Below are 18,239 nucleotides of genomic sequence, written 5' to 3' on the forward strand. Positions count from 1 at the left end.
AAACAAGGCGTCCTGCAGCAATTGAAGCACCTAAATGAACTGGAACAACTGAGATTGTACAAGACTCTACCAAACCTAAAAAACCTTGTCCTCTTACAGAAAAGATCCAAGACAGAGCCGTGCTACAACAGGGGTAAATCTAGAAGTTACATTTTAAAGTTGGAGACAGCGTAGATCCCACAAGGACTTCAAGAAGCATGCCACATGAGCTAGTAACACTTCACAAAAAGGGCTCATTCAGTTAACATTTATTAACATGCAGTAGTTAATGCCTAATACGCATTATTTAACCGGTCATTAACTGTTAATTTATGCGTTTAGTAATCACTTGCAAATGGTGTTACGTGCTGCCTACAGGGCCACACCCCGCCCCCACGTCGGGCACTCAGACCACATCTCGTTGTTCCTGTATCCAGCATACAGACAAAGGCTGAAACAGACAAACCCTGTGTCTTATTAAGCAAACTCTGGACACTGTTTTGCTCAGACAGACTGGGATGTGTTTAAAGCTGCAGCCACACTGGAGGACTCTTCTGTCAGCATACAGGACTATGCTGAGTATGTGAATGGGTATATTAGCACTTGTGTTGAAAACATCGTGCCCACCATACAAGTCAAGAAGTTTCCCAAGTCAAGTAGACAAACTGTCTACACTAGGTCTGCACCCCACCATCTGTGACTGGCTCCAGGACTTTCTGACTGGCAGGCCCCAGTATGTCAGGATTGGAAATAGGACATCAGCCAGCATCATCAGAAACATTGGCACGCCACAGGGCTGCGTGCTCAGCCCCATCCTCTACACACCGTTCACTCATGACTGTGTCGCCTCTCACATATGCAACACCACCCTGAAGTTTGCGGACGACACCGCATCACGGGCAGGGACGAAGCGGCCTACAGGAGGGAGGTGGCCAGTCTGGTGTCATGGTGTGAGGACAATAACCTCACCCTCAACAAGGAAAAGACCAAGGAGATGAAAGTGGACATGAGGAAGAAAAGGAGTCCTCACCGGCCACTGTTCATCGGGGAGCTTGAAGTAGAGAGGGTGAGCTGCTTCAAGTACCTTGAAGCTGCTTGGACACTCAACACCACAAAGCTGGTTAAGAAAGCACAACAGCGGCTGTACTTCCTATGGGGGCTGAAGAAGTTTGGCATGTCGCCTGAGATCCTCAGAAACTTCTACAGCTGCATTGTTGAGAGCATCTTGACCGGCTGTATCCCCTTCTGGTACGGCAGCACTTCTGCTTTGGACCGCAGACGACTGCAGGGAGTGGTGAAGACTGCAGAGAAGATCATCAGAACCCCACTGCCCTCTCTGCAGAGCATCAACCACCACAGAGTCAACAGGAGAGCTGCCTCCATACTCAAGGACCCCACCCACCCCCAGCATGGACTGTATACGGTGGCGGTTGGGTCTGTTGTTATTGTTATTATTCTACCTCAGGACTGCCGCTATTGTTTACATTTGGCTCATGCACTACTGCACACTTTCTTTGATATTCGCACCATTCCGTTTTATTTTATTTATTTTAACTTAAATGTAATATTTCATCTAGTTGCTGATCGTCTATTTATCTTGTAAATTGTATATTCTATATAGCTGCAGCTTTTTTCTATTTTATTTGTATATTCTCTTTTTTTTTTCTTGGCATTCAGTCTGTGGAAAACAAAGGAAGAATTTCATTGTTCGACTGGGAACATGTTTCTTATTGTGCATATGACGATAAACACTTTGTATTGAATTGAATTTGAATTGAATTGAATTGTGTTAATGTTAACTAAATTATTAATGGATACATTACAGGGTTAACCTTAATCCACTAACCCTTGTCCTCTTATTTCAGACCTCTTAATAAAGAAAGATTGTGTGCCAGTGCAAAGAGAGGGACTAACAACAACTGAGTGTAATACAAAAACCTTAACCCTTACCCCTATGCTTATGATCATTAGTAGCGCTTATTACTGCACAAACTAAAGATTATTAATGGCTATTATTATTATCAAAGTGCAATCAATCAATCTATCAATAGTATAATAATAAAAGTATCAAAACCAAATGTTGCGCTCAGTTTGTCTGGGTTGTTCGGTGTCCTCACCTGTCAACTCTCTCCAAAATCTTGAATTGGACCACAGTGCCTATTTGACACTCTGGGTCGGTGTTACATATTGATCTTTAACGTTACAACTCTATGATTTGCATTACCAAGCATGAGTGTAAGGCCAGGATGGATAGAGAACAGTGTTGCCTTATCTCAGGAAAAACTTCACGGCCGGATTTTGATAAAAAAAAAAGTATTTTATCAAGACATTTCCATTTGCATAGATGGAAAAGCTTCAAATGGAACTGTCAAATTACCCTGTTCCACTCAGATGGACAAACAGCCTTCAGCTAATTCTGGGCAATTTCCGAATCAATGAAATTGGCAGAGTAAACCAAAGACTAGAAATGGCTTTGTGGAAGTGATTGCGATTGTCCATTAAATTGATTTTCATCTATGCATAAAAAGAAGGCTTTTAGTGTGAAGATGCGTTTTGGATAAGATTTCCTACTTATTTGTCTCTGGTCGGTATTCAATTTTTTTTAGATTTAAGGAAACATTTCTGAGTCTTTCTTTACTTTCTTTTTTTCTCCTAATTGCTGTTGAGAATGGAGCGAATAAAGCACAGCGAAGGAAGCGGTTTTAAACCAACGGTTTCCAACAGTGATGTTATCTCTCTCTCTTGCACTCTCCCACTCGTTCATCCTCTCTAAGCCTCGACAGTCGCCATGGCAGCAGGAAAAGGAAGTGGTTTTGATAACTATTTTTCTTTATCGGTAGAATAAGAAGCCTGGCTGATGTTTGGCAGATATAACAATGATGCCCATGCCATGTCTACCACCACCTCCACCTTGGTTCCACTCCTGTTCCGACACAGATGTGTAATGTGTTGTAGCTGAGTGGCACCAGACAAATGTGTTTTCCTGATGCGGGATATAAGTAGCAGACATGCTTCTCATATGAAATCCTCGACTTGAACATGCAGTATATAGGGTATAGGCTTTTCCTGTGACACATCTGACAGCTCAGGGTTCACAAGCATTCAGAAATAATTTATGCAAAATCACGGCAGATTTAACTGCTGACAGACAGTTGTTTTTTTTAATCATGGACTTATAGTACTCAAAGGGTAACCTTGCTGCAGAGGTCATTTTGTGTGAGCTACGGTCGTTGAAGTGCTTCTGGCATACAGCAGTCATTGGTTAGATTGTTCCCTCCATATTGTCCATCGCTGAAAACTTCTGTCTCTTCTATACAAACTCTGAATGGACGGCAGTCAAATCAGGCTTTTCATATCCATTTCGGTCACCAACACGCCTTAGATTGTGCGGCTTTCACGCACGCAGATAAATGCTCAGAACACACATCATCTGAGGTGATATCCTTTTCAGTATCAAGAGTGCATCGCTCTATCTTCTATGCTCCTTTTTAGCAAATAGACTGCATTTACAGTATCTAGCGCTTTTCTAACCCGTGGCCATTCAAAGTGGTTGACAATATTGCCTAACATTCATCCATCCATGCACACATTCACACACCGACGGTGGTGTCAACCATGCACTGCGACAGCCAGCGGGAGCAGTGAGGGTTGGGTGACTATTTTGAAGTCTTTGCGTGTGTACACTTCTGCAATTCATATTGTCCCTGTCATCAACTATACTCAGCTAGGTTATCAGAAAACAGCCCAAAAGAAAAAGATTTTGCGATTAAAATTGCCCTTCTTACTGCAATCTAAGTAAGCCTACATGTCAATTTAATTGTCACATTAACCACTTATTTTTTTCTACTCAAAAGCGGCCATTTCATTATGAGGGAGCAGGAGCTGAATATGAATGAAGTTTGATGCCGGGGGAGTTCTAGGATAATTTATGTTCAATTAAATAAGTCATGTTGTAAGTGATAATTGCTCGTTTTAAGTGTAATAATAGTCCAGTTTTACTGTGCTGATGCCATACAGCCGCCAGTACAGTTTTGTCCTTACCCATAGCGAGAGGAAATGTGGGATAAAATGAATAAATACCTTACTTTATTCCTGTTATAGATAAGGCTGTGTGTGTGTGTGTGTGTGTGTGTGTGTGTGTGTGTGTGTGTGTGTGTGTGTGTGTGTGTGTGTGTGTGTGTGTGTGTGTGTGTGTGTGTGTGTGTGTGTGTGTGTGTGTGTGTGTGTGTGTGTGTGTGTGTGTGTGTGTGTGTGTGTGTGTGTGTGTGTGTAAATATGATCCAATGAAGGCGTACAGTGCTATTTTCAGGGGAGGGGGGCTCGAGTATACCGTGACTTAAGTCGCAAATTTGAAGACTTGAGACTTGGTTGGCAAACAATGATAGAAGACTTGACCTGACTTTGACTTGGTATTCATGACTTGATATTTGACCTAGACCTGAGACATGTGCTCGCAGAATTGTTTGGCTTCCCAGGCTAAATTTCTAGTGCAATGCTATTGGTTAAGGCTAGCTGCATTAGCATTGTTTAATCCTCATGGAAGTGGCTTAAACATTTACACTACAATTCCCTTTATGCATCCACCCTACACTGATCATAGGTCTGATGCCAATCGTAGCTGCTGATCAAATGCTAAATAAGCTAGCTTTCTAGCTTGCAGGAGGCCAATGCGGTCAGCCCTTTGTTCCCAAAGCCCTATGTTCCCACATTTCTAAGATTTTTCTTATTTCTACTATTTTTCTCAGAATGAAACACTACGGTCCCACATTTCTAGGACATTTTCAAAATGAGGTCTTGTGTTCCTTATATTTCCCCTCAATTGATCCTCCTATCCTCCAAGTCACTTTTTTGGAAGCACTTCCACTCTATAATTTAATGAGTACTTTTTCTCCAATATTTGGTGAAAAGCATAGCAGACAGGGTTTGGGTTAGGATCAGGGCTAACCCTAGCTCAATTCTGACAAGATGTTGTGGCTCAAGTGAGGCAGGATCCAACGGTGCCAGTGAAATGTGGGAACATAGGGCTGTGGGAACATAGGCACGCTCCCAAACCACCGTGTTGACAATATGGCAGTTCGCACTCTTGAGGTGCTGATTCGCTTTGGTCCGATTAAAATGTCCAGGTCGGTTCTCCTTCGCCTTTCATCTCAATATTTCAGTGGCCTCAATTACTTTCGGACAGGGCGTTCATTTTACTGCAATGCTCCTTCAGTGATGCTGCTGTCAAACACAGAATCCCATTTTAAACCGTTTTCTCAATGTAACCTTATAGCTGAAGACTAGGAATCAAAGTCAAAGTGTTATGATATGAAATGTGCAGTATGACATGTTCACTCTGTAGATTAAAACTTGTATGAAAAGGCAATCGGGTCATTTCATAAAAATACAACAAAAGTAGGGAACATTTGCCTACAAGAAAGAGATTTTGCTTTATGAAGTAAAAGTGAAGTAGGCCTATAGGTATAAAATATGAATGGGGTTGAATACTGATAACCAGTGTTTTAAAGGCAATGATTTCCTTCTCAGACATTTTTTATTCACACAGCCGGTAACTGGATCTTTAGTCCAAGAACACATCAAATATTGATGGCCCTCCTGAAATTGGTGCGCAGCACACACACTTCGGAGAATGATTGGAAGCGTATGAAGTTTTTCGGGGGCTTACGGCATGATGTATGTTTACTGAAATGAGCATTTCTTTTGATCCAATAGGAGCAACCGATCTATTGTTTTACATATCAGGCAAAGGAAGGGATGGAGAGGAATAGAACAATTGGTCTTTATACCAACAGCTTCTTCCACTGCTGAGAGGTAAGGGCAAGATAGTGGGGGACTTTGACTCCCTGACAAAGTTTCTGGGTTTGTACCCCAATGTCCACAGTCTACTTTTAGGTATCTTTGAGAAAGATGACCTAACCCCGTCCCTGATCAGACATAACAGCATCTGTTTAATAACACCATTACTAAATATAGCATGAACTTTTATAACTAAACAACTTTATATATAAAAATACACATAATGTCATTAGAACAAGCTTATTTTTCTCGAGGGGCCCCATTGCATTTGGGTCCCTTTGTCATAGCAACCAAACACAATTTCCGAATGACCACCAAACACGGTGTGCCTTGTCCAATGGGTGACCAGCTCTGGGTGTTGGGAACACGGCCAGGGCGAGGAGAGAAATGACATTCGATACACCTTCGGCGACACTAATGAAAACCAAATATCGTTAGCTTCTCTTTAATTGTCAGACTTCTGCCCGGTGATTGCACGTTTGCGTGACGGATGGCACTCCGTGGCACTGTAATTACCCCGGTGTCCATACCGAGAACGAGCCCAGATTCACAAGGACATGAGGCTCCCCTGTCATCGTCTCAATTAACCTGCTTTGTTCCGCCATCTCCTCTCCAAACACATGCCACCGCTGATATGCGGCAGCGGGAAATGTCTGCGGCGCGTACAGAGGCCCAATCTACATCTTGTCCTTGGCGGGACCGGAATATGCCAATGGAAGGCGGTTTTAAAAAGATCCCTCTTTGAAGTTAAATACACGTCTCTGGAAAGTCTGGCGTGTCGAGGCGGCGACGCTGAATGTGTAATTTCCATCTGAATGGGCTCCATCTTGATGACAACATCTGCTAGCTTCCATGGGCGGATCGACACTGATGGGGATTTGATTTCGCTGGCAGCTTTTTGATAAGTCACTTAAGACTAATTTGTCCTTTCCTGCCGTTAGTGTTTACATCTGTTTTCATTAATGCTAAATATGAAGACAGCTGGCATGGGCGCAGGTACACTGTCTCAAAGTAATCAAAAAAGTCCAACTCCACACACGACATCAATAGATATACAAATTGTTTATAGCTATATAAATTAGATATAGAATAAAATATAGAACATTTTAAATACTTTCTTTGTCTCCTTAATGGAATAGAGCATCCATGTGCAACCATCCATATGCAAAGAGAAGTATTCAAAACAATATCAAAATGTGAGATCAATAAATACATATATCTAAGTTACATGCATACATACTGTTTATTTGAGCTAGAAACAAAAGTGCTCATTTTGTTGCATACTGCAGAAAAACATACAAACACTGACGGACTGTTCTTGACAACTTAGCTACTCGACAGAACCTCGAGGGAGCCAGTGTCCTCTGCGTGTCGATCTCATCATGTTCCACCCCACCAACGGCTACCAAACACCCAGCAAGGCTCTCACACATCTCCGCCTCGACAAGTGTTGGCCAGGCGCTAAAACGCTGGGGGGCTACTTCCGCTATATGTTGAAAATCTTGGGTCACAACGAAGGTCAGGGCTGGGCAAGGTCAGCGACACTGGCAGCACCCTAGGGTGCTAGCTAGTAGCAGGGGTGTCAAATATATATCAGAATTTGTCAGTCATTTCAAACAAGGGAATTGTTTAAAACCCAGCAAGTCATTTTAAACTACTTACTTAAAACAAAAATAATTGTACAAAACGTGCTAGATATTTAAACCCAACTAGTTATTTCAAACTAACTACTTATTTAAAACCCTACAAAACTAGTTTGTTTTTTAATACATTTAAAAATTCTGTGTTGTTTAAATGTAGATAGTAACGGAACGTTTGTTCATCACCAGTCAGTTTAGTGTTAACTTACAAAAGCACCAAAAGTCACGCTTCATTCTCCATTCTCTCCTTATTCCCTATTCCCTATTCTCCTTCATTCATCATCATTTCCACCAACCCAGACTCACAAACCCAGAGAATGCGAGAGATGTGATGTCAAAAGTTGAACCGTGGGACGGTGACAGTAAATGTTCCCGCTGTAACTGCTACCGTTGTCACGCCGACGGGTTTTTAAAGTGGTAGCCAGCCCGTCCGTCTGTTGGGCTGACGGTGCCTGCCGCTCCCCTCTGAACTCCCTGCCACCCACACGGTCGAGGGATGCAGACGCTGTTTCCCTGCCATCTGGTCTGGGCTGAAGCGCTTGGGTAAATATGGCCACCGCACGGATGCTGAGGCTGGGCCGGGGGCGAGAGAGCGAGAGAGCGAGAGAGAGAGCGAGAGAGAGCGAGAGCGAGAGAGAGCGAGAGAGAGAGAGAGAGAGAGAGAGAGAGAGAGAGAGAGAGAGAGAGAGAGAGAGAGAGAGAGAGAGAGAGAGAGAGAGAGAGAGGAGAGAGAGAGAGAGAGAGAGAGAGAGAGAGAGAGAGAGAGAGAGAGAGAGAGAGAGAGAGAGAGAGAGAGAGAGAGAGAGAGAGAGAGAGAGAGAGAGAGAGAGAGAGAGAGAGAGAGAGAGAGAGGAGAGAGAGAGAGAGAGAGAGAGAGAGAGAGAGAGAGGATGTGGATGGATGGATGGCGAGAGGGAGAGATAGATGGATTGATGGAGATAGATAAGGGTTTATTTGTATTATGCTTGGCACTACCAACACATTTTTGATAGGTTAGAGATGGACTGAGGGATAGATAGACAAGCAGATACACAAGTTGACATACAGCAGACAAGTAGACATACAGAATTTTCCAGAGAGCAGGGTAAGTCGAATGAGATTTGGCGGTTTGAACGGCCAGTTCAAGGCTCAAAACCCCACTGAGCCTGGTTGGACTGGCCTGCCTTCCGCCACAAGCAGAAGGCATGCACTGACTTGCACTTAGGTGAATTCATCACCAGCTTGTGGGTAAAAATACCACATTTCTGCTTGCTCCTTGTCTGTTTGTCGTTCTGCACTGTTGAGGAACACTGGCACCCGAGCGTTTCATCGCCGTTAATGACTGCTGCTCGCCGATCCCACGTGCACATGACAAATAATGTCTATACTTGGATCAGAAATCCCGTTAGAGGGTAGAGCTTTGTGTGTGTGTGTTTACGTGGTTGTGTGTATTCCAATCTTCTTCTAATGCTCCATCACGGCGATGTCTGGAGCCTGGTGGATTGTTTTCAACATTGTGTCACAACTTCAAGACTATGTTCTCATGGGCCATAGCTAGATTAGCATGCTAGGTTCCCCCCTCCCTCGCTAACCCTGCCCCCTGGTTACAATCCCCCATAAAGCACGCTGATTTATACCCCCTCCACCACTAACACCTCCACCTCCCCACGCCCTGAGAAGGAGACAAGCTAAAATGAGAGCTAGTTCCATTTTCTTCCTGTAGCTAATTGGATTAGCGCTGAGGGCACTACAATAGCGGCGGGTTTCGAGAGGTGGTGGTGGAGGGATGAGGTGTGCAGAATGGAAGAGTCAATTTTCCAGTGAAATAAGCTTTGCTCCAGGTGAGAAGAAAGAGAGCTCCTATAGAGAGAGGTAGAGCAACAGAGAGAGATGGAGAGGGGGAAAGAGTGAGAGATGGAGAGAGAGACCACATGTGTTGGAAAAGTGTTTGGCGTTATATATAGACGTCCGCTCACAGACACAGAAGGTATGTGCTGTACACAACTAGAACATGCATGTGTATGGGCTGGTGTACACATCTCTTGCAACCCGTGGCATTTGCAAAATTGGCTTGCTCAATATAGAGGATTTAAGATATATATGGGACATTTATGTATAAATACGATTGGTGATGTCAATTTCTTTTAATTGGTACAATGTTCAATCCAAGTTACTTATAGGGTTTAAAGTCCCAAATGGTATGACAACCCCTGATCCCCACCCGTTAAAAGAATTAGAAACTCTCTGAAACACAGAAGAAGGGATCTATTGGTCTTTAAAAGAATGTATTATTCAAATGCTGTGTTATCTTTTATAGACTTGCTATTATTGCATTTCCGGTACTTTTTGCCGGCTCTGTGTTTTTCAAAAGATTCACAAAGCTATAGATCCTTACAGCGTATTTCAGTGGTTTAGTAGCGGCTGCTCTTTGGTTGACACAGCCTGCGCACCAATCAGAACATGGGAGGGGAATTCATAGACCAATCCGCTTGCAGGAGGAGGGTCTGAGAGGGAGAGGGTCTGCTGAACAAAAGGAAAAGATTACCGCAGGATGTCTCGAATCTGGGAGCGTTACTGAAGGCCTTCATTAGCCGATCGACACAAGACCGCTTTAGCATCCAAAGTGCTCCCGTCTTCATTCGAATATAGAATCAATTCCTACCATTTCTTTTGTTATTCCCTCTCTCTAGTCTCTATCTCTTCTTAAGCGTAAGAAAATTAACAAAATGTTGGTTTGCAACGCACTGATTTCTGTCCGAACAGACAAAAGGGTTATGAACCAGATAAACTCTCACCTGGTTAAGATGGGTTAAATCTCCACCTCTCACGTGGTAGAATATAGTGTACTTCTCCACATTTCTTAACTGGTAGAATATAGTGTATTCCTCCACCTCTCAGCTGGTAGACTAAAGTGTATTCCTCCACGTCCCTCACCTGGTAGAATAAAGTGTATTTCTCCACCTCTCTCACCTGGTAGAATATAGTGTATTTATCCACCTCTCAGCTGGTAGAATATAGTGTATTTATCCACCTCTCAGCTGGTAGAATATTGTGTATTTATCCTCCTCTCAGCTGGTAGACTACAGTGTATTTTTCCACCTTCAAGCTGATAGAATAAAGTTGAATTCTCCACCTGGTGGAACAAGGGTTCATCCTACCGGCCAGCACAGGCAGGGGTCCAGTTGATTCTGGACAGGCAGCGACTGGACGTCCAGATGGTCAGGGGGCTGGATAGGCTTGTTTTCCTAACAGCTGGTCAAAGAACCTCATCGCAACATGGCAGCTCCGTCCTAAAAGTGGCTCATTGTATTTCACCGTTGTTTAAAATATTCCAAGCATCTCCAGCGGCCGCTTTTTATGACACATCGGCTTCATCGGGAACTTTGACCTGGCATTTCCTCTGCAGTTCGCTCTTAGTGACAGACAGGCTCCTGGTGTGTGTGTGAGAGTGTGTATTTGTGTGTGTGTGTGTGTGAGAGTGTGTGTGTGTGTATGTGTGTAACTCTTGGTCCATTTGGAACAATGCCAAAAACCGAAAAGAGTAAAATAGGATGAAAAAATGTAATAAATATTTAAGAATGAAATAAAAACAGTACAGGGAGAAGTATGAGTTTATAAACATGTAGAAAAGACTCTGTGGTGTCTCTCTCTTGTTTTCTGTCTCTCTGCAACTCTCTCTGTGTCTCTCTCCCTCTTTTTCTGAGTGGGAGAGAATCCTAGAGAGATCATCAACTCTCTCTCTCTCTCGCTCTCGCTCTCTCTCGCTCTCGCTCTCTCTCTCTCTCTGTAATCAGTGCTGCTGGTAGATCCAGGTTTGGGGCATGAGTCCGTAGTCAGGTGGTCGTCAGGAGGACCTCCTCATCCAATCAGGGTTATCGTCCAGCAGGTGGTCTCAGGCCCCTCGAGTTAGCAGCAAATCAACTCATTCTTGATTGTGACCACACTCTTTTAGCCTCAGCAAACTTTCAATCTGCCCGTTTTCTTCCGACCACCATAATAAGGGTCTATTCAACATTATATAGATAATATACTTTACATCTTTACATTTTTCATTTTAATGAAATCCGTAACATTGATTTAAGAATATATTTTAATATAATTATATTCTCTCAACAAAGGAAATATATGACTTGAAATCATAATGAAAATGGAAATCGACGTCACACGTATCATAACTTTATTATCAAGAATAAAAGATTTCTTCACGTCTCAATGAGGATGTCTTCAAAAAATTTGCTCGGACGGCATGCGATCACACTTACGATCTGATACTTTCCAGGAATTTTATTTCCCTCCCTGCCTGTCTTTCATCTTCTCACTCTCTTCCCTTCTCACCTTCTTGTCCTCTTTACCCTTCTATGAATATATACTCTTTCCCCTTTCTTCTCCCCGTCGCCCCCTTCTAACTCTCTTTGCCTGTCTCCTCTCTTACCGTCTCTCTCTATCTTTCCCTTTCTTCCTATTTTACTCTGTCTCTCTCTCTTTCCTGGTCTGTCTCCTCCTCTGTCCATCCCTACATCTCTCTCTTCCATCCTCCTCCTCTCTCCCCAGGTCTTCCTCCCTCTATCTTGTATTTCTGTGCATATCCTCTTTGTGCACAATATCGATGTCAGGCCATTTTACTACAAACGTTCCCCTTCTTCATCAGCTGCTGCGAACAGAGAGTTCACTGGAAGGTCAGCACTATCGGGTTCATCCCCAAGCGTCTATTTTGTCTTTTGAAACCTTCTGAAGCGTGTGTGTTTGAGTGGAGAGTTCATCTCGATCAACATACCAAGGGAAAACAACATTGCAGTTTCCGCTAGAGTACATAAAACAATGGCCACGAGACCGGTAGGACATAGCCAGAATGGTGGGGGGGTGTGGGATTTCCCCCTATCTGGTTCATATATCCTTGCCTCTGATGAATTGTTTTTAACCCCGGTCAAAATGTATCCCCTACTCAATTGATCAATGTAATTTCACCAATAGACCATTAATTAACTAGAATTCATAGTATAGTAACTCAATAAAGCACTGTAACATGAACGATTAAGTATGAACACATGTCCTACCTGTTGATATAGTCCTATATAATATTTTGTAATTTGTGCTTTTTCTCAATAGTTTCCTTTTTATTATTTCAGCTCAATTCACAAAAAAAATTATGAAATAACTTAAAAACACTTACAATGTTTCAAAACAACCTGAGGTAAATAATATTCCGTTGTAAATGTTCAAGTTAATGTTCTGTAAAGGTTTTTAATCAATTTGAAATGTAGAACAAGCAGAAGAACATACAAATCAACCCCCAAAAAAGAATAACTAGAGGAATAATCTACTGTGTTGGAAGGGGGCTTTAATTCTTGCATGTTTTTGCATCTCACAAATCGCAAAATAATCTTTTGAGGGGTTAGGGTATTTGACTCCCAGCTGAAAGGTGTATAGGTCTTGGTCTCCCCAAGGCCCAGGGCCTAACCTGAGCAGGAAGCGCCTGCCCCTGACCAATCTGTAGAAGGTGACGTTAATGACTCGATGAATAGTGAATAGCGATGGAGCCCGGACCGCGTGGAGAACAGCGAGGAGCTCCGTGTCCTCACCGGTCACAGCTGCTGTCCAACCCCCCCGCCCCTCCTGATTGGTGGAGGTCCTGGGCAGTCTGACCAGCGGCGATGCGTGGGCGGTTGGCCGTCCGCACCTTGAACTACCGCCAGCCGCGTATAATTGAGCACCCCCCCCAGGGTAATTGGATATATTTGTGTGTGTGTGTGAGTGTGTGTATGGAAAGTGGTTGTGTGTATGTGTTTGGACTGTGGTTATGTGTGTGTGTGTGTGTGTGTGTGTGGGGGGGGGGGGGGGGGCTGTGGTGTGTTTGTTTGCTTTAACTGCACAGGCATCTTTCTGAAGGGCCTGCCAATATACATCATGGTTGGGGGATGAGGTGTTTTATCAACTGGAGGTACAGTATGTGTAATTTCAGTCTCTTGTTTTATTTATATATATATATATATATATATATATATATATATATATGCATGCACCACACACACACACTCACACAACCAACGTCAGATATACACACTCAGTCAAGGCACACACACACACACAAAATGATCACAGCATTTTGTGTGTGTGTGTGTGTGTGTCCCCCCCCCCCCCCCCGACACACACACACACACACACACACACACACACACACACACACACACACACACACACACACACACACACACACACACATCAGGACTAAGCCGTTAGAGTCACCGGTGATTGTAAGTTGTCTATCTTTGGCCAACCTCCCCCGGTCTCCGTGGCAACGGAGGAGGAAGAGGAGGAGGAGGACTAGGCTGGCTCAGTGCATCACGCGGGGGTTGTCGGTTCAATTCCCTAACCCTCACTTCACACCGACACCCTCGCCCTTTTAGCCACTTAAAAAAAAACGGCAACTTCTGGCGGAAAATAAAAAGGGGAGGGGGTTTGAAAACTTTAACGTCACTCACAGGAGAGAACTCACATTTAATGTTGTATTGATTCTAGTTTGGCCGTCGGCGCGCCACCAGAGGTTTAAGGAATAAATAGGATTCAACCGAGTGGAGCAATGGACGCATCCACTAACGGACTCCAGGATAGTTCCCCCGTCATGAAACTGAAACACAACCACAGATATACTGTACGCACCCTCGGCTGCCTTGAGTGTGTGCTTGTCTTTTAACCCCGTCAGTCTCCTCACATTCTCCTCTGCAGGCTTTGCCCTCGCCCCACAGGGCCTGTTCTGAAGGCGTCTGCAGCCTCCATCTTAAATATAGCCATACGCAGGCAGAACAGGGCCAAGGCTCGCCAGCCATCTCAACAAAGTGGAAGCGGGTGCACCTTTATCCCTAACACGTCTCAGTATTTTAGACACGACGCTCCGGTTTATTTGGTTACGATTAACATGAAACGTGTGTTTTTATCAGTGAATTTCCTCTGAAGGATCAAACAAACACGCAGCGTTTGTCTGTTAGCTAGCTTCTCAGTCCCTGAGGGGAGGACAAGACAGAACTGCTTTCCACCTTCTATGAAGCAAAGGGGAACTCTGTAGGAACTTGAAAGAAACTTATTTTCTTTGTTTTCTTACGCTATTTTTTGTCTGAAGTTTTTGTTGAAAGTTGTAGAGACAACCGAAGGCTTTAGTTTAGCATAGCTGCAGCTACACAAGTGTTTGTGTGACAGTCGGTTTCAAAGGAAGTCGCTCACCGCTTAACATTTAAATTCCTGTTCAGATAAATACGAAAACATGACAACCTTGGTGCACCGCGGTGGTTCGTTATTCAGCAGGGTCTGTGTTTCTGGTTCTGTGGTGGCAGGGAATGGAGACTCCTACAATAGCACCCACACCTTTGTCTTCAACTCTAGACCTGTTCTTAACCTGTTTTTTTTTAATCAATCCTTGAATAAAATGAACACAAATAAGCACATTCTTCTAGCTATGTTTTTTGCTTTTGTCATTGCACTTCAAATTGATTAAAAACCTTTGCCGAACATTAACTTGAACAATTACTACTGAATATTTTTTACCTCAGGTTGTTTTGAAACATTGTAAGTGTTTTTAAGTTATTTGATCATTGGTTTTGTGAAATGAGCTGAAATAATAAATAGGAAACTTTATTGAAAAAACTACAAATTACTTCATATTATATAGGCCTATGTCAACAGGCAGGACAGATGTTCCTACTTAGCATTGCTAATTTAAAGACGTTGTAAAAGTGTTGTGATTATAAAAAGTGATTGTGATTATAAAAAGGGTTGATCAGGGCATTTTCTCATGAAAGTAACGGTGAGACACAGCTGCTCGGTCGACAGCAGCCAAACCAACATGGCCGCCCTCCAAGAACCACAGCATATAAACCGCAGAGTACTCTTACGATGCTCAGCCTTGATCTGGCAGTAAAACTCCATATTAGTGTCCCCTTTTTAAACCTGTTAAATTGTATTATCTGTCAACGGTATTACATCAGAGAGAGAGAGCTGGAGAGCTCTCTCTCTCCAGGTGAGAAAGAGCTGTTAGGTAGATATTTCCCATAAGGCACTATTGTCTGCGTGCATGTCTATCTTCCTGGATTAGAGCTGATGGCTGGTGCGTCATGACAACAGGCCTGTTAATCGTCCCCATGGTTATAAATAGATATAGATATTCTAGGACTTCACTCTGGCAGCAGTTAAGCAACCAGGAGTTGGAGTAGTTTGGCTGCTTTTCACCTTGTGCGCCTGTTGAAGGTGTGTAGCAGCGATGCTCATGGACAACATAGTACAACAGATACACAAGGGCCTTAAAGTAGGTTAAAATGTGTGAACGATTAACATACTTTGATGAACATTGTGTGGAGGTCTTCATTCATGTCTAAGAGACCAAGGATTTCCTCACATATTTTTAAGGATGTGTCGGTGTGTGTGTGTGTGTGTGTGTGTGTGTGTGTGCGTGCGTGCGTGCGGGCGTGTGTGTGTGTGTGTGTGTGTGTGTAACTCTAGCTGTGTGTGTGTGTGTGTGGGTGGATGTGTGGGTGTATTTCTACCTGTGTGTGTTGTGTGGAACAATAAGGAGTCTATTAAAACGACCCTCATCCCCAGGGGATCAACCCCACATCAGAGGTCTCTCTCGCTCTCTCAAACAATTAGTAAAGTACTGATTCACCCTTGACTGGCTGGGTGGTTGGCTGACTGACTGAATAGCTGACTGACTCACTGGCTGTGTCACTCACTGGTTGACTGACTGGTTGGCTGAGAGGCATGCTGACTGTCTGATTGACTGAGTGGCAGGATGACTGACTGGCTGTCTTCTCTCCATGTCCTTGGAGTTCAATGAGCTTGGCAAGCACCCATTAAAAAAACGAAACAGCCAATCAGCATCAATCTCTCCACTTGTGAACTACAATGTACTGTATATACGTATTCCCATGAATATACCCTAGAGTCATATCTGAAGACATATCAGCATGCCTCCCGTGTGAGGCGCGAGTCGATCACAACACATGAATCATTCATAACGAGGACGAGTCTCCACGCAGAAGCAGGTCATCCAGAGTTGTTGCTTGTTTGTGTGTTTTTCGGAGAGTTTAGTTTGAGTTTGGTGGAATATTTTCAAAACGCTCGAGCAGCAGATTCAATATGAACTACGTGTGGTCTGTGGGCGGTGTGTGCCTGCGATGCCCTACTTATCGATTCACGGCTCTGTTTTCCTCTGTTTTTCTCTTAGCCGTCCGGCGTGATAGCTGGGGAATCTGCCGTCCAATCAATCCAACTGGAAGATGCCTGATATCGCTGTGTGTGTCTGTGTGTGTGTGCATGTGTTTGTGTGTGTGTCTGTGTGTGTGTGCACGTGTAAGTGTGTGTGTGTGTGTGCGTGTGTGTGTGTGTGCGTATGTCTGTCTTTGTTCTCTGTCCAATTTTATGCTGTGTCTCTTTCATGAATCTGCTCTGATCCCGAAATTACCCAGCAACACAGAATTAATTACTGCTGATTTGTATGTGTGTGTGTGTGTGTGTGTGTGTGTGTGTGTGTGTGTGTGTGTGTGTGTGGGTGTGGGTGTGTGAGAGAGAGTACCTGTGTGTACGCGTGCATGTGTTTAGCGCGTATGCTTTAGATTTCCCTGCCACTGTACATGTACGTCGGTGTGTTTGTGTGTGTGTGTGTGTGTGTGTGTTTGAGTGTGTGTGTGTCTTTGTGTGTGTGTCTTTGTGTGTGTGTGTGTGTGTGTGTGTGTGTGTGTGTGTGTGTGTGTGTGTGTGTGTGTGTGTGTGTGTGTGTGTGTGTGTGTGTGTGTGTGTGTGTGTGTGTGTGTGTGTGTGTGTGTGTGTGTGTGTGTGTGCTTTAGACGTCCTGTGCTGCTGTGTGTCAGTCAGTCAACACCTTGTGGCCGGACACGCCTGAGGAGGAGAGGGGGGAGGGTGGAGGGGGTGGCTATGGGCGGGGGGAGGAGGTGACGGTGGTCCAGAGGACATGTTGGGAGGAGAGGGGTGGAGGGGACGGGTGGAGGGGGTGGGGGAAGAGGTTTAGATGGAGGGGGAGGAGGAGTTGTCAAGCTGTGATAGACGTCTGTGTTTCTAGGATGCTGACAGAAAAACACGGCCTTGTAATCTGCTGGTCCTGAGGTCAAGAAGGAAGGGAGAGAGAGAGAGAGAGAGAGAGAGAGAGAGAGGAGAGAGAGGAGAGAGAGGAGAGAGAGAGAGAGAGAGGAGAGGGAGAAGAGAGAGAGAGAGAGAGAGAGGAGAGAGAGGAGAGAGAAGAGAGCGAGAGAGAGAGAGAGAGAGAGAGGAGAGAGAGAGAGAGAGAGAGAGAGAGAGAGAGAGAGAGAGAGAGAGAGAGAGGAGAGGAAGAGAGAGAGGGAGAGGAGAGAGATGACGAGAGAGTTGTGGAAACAACAATGCTTCTGTTTTGGTTCTGTCCTTATATCATGGTAATTCCCACCTTTGTGCACAGTTTTACGATGTAGTTAATTTAGCAGAAGCTTAGTGAACCAAACGTTGACGGCATCTTCCTCAAATTTGCCTACAGGTAAACCTGTAGAGTAGACAACAGGGTTCAAACCAAGGACCCTTTCTGCCTGAGGTCAAACGCCCTACCACTAGTCGACTGTCTTAACCACGATCGAGCTGTCCTTAACCAGGATCGACTGTCCTAAACACGAGTCGCTGTCCTAACCACGAGTCGTACTGTCCTAACCACAGTGACTGACTGTCCTAACCACGAGTCGCTGTCCTAACCACGAGTCTACTGTTCCTAACCAGACCACGATGCTGTCCTACCACACAACCACAGTCGACTTTCCCTGCATTATCTTGATATTGTTGTTAAATAGTTTGAAATAGCAAATAGCAAAGTTCCAAATT

The sequence above is a fragment of the Gadus chalcogrammus genome, chromosome 23 (genome assembly GCF_026213295.1).
Source record: "Gadus chalcogrammus isolate NIFS_2021 chromosome 23, NIFS_Gcha_1.0, whole genome shotgun sequence".
Classification (NCBI taxonomy): Eukaryota; Metazoa; Chordata; class Actinopteri; order Gadiformes; family Gadidae; genus Gadus; species Gadus chalcogrammus.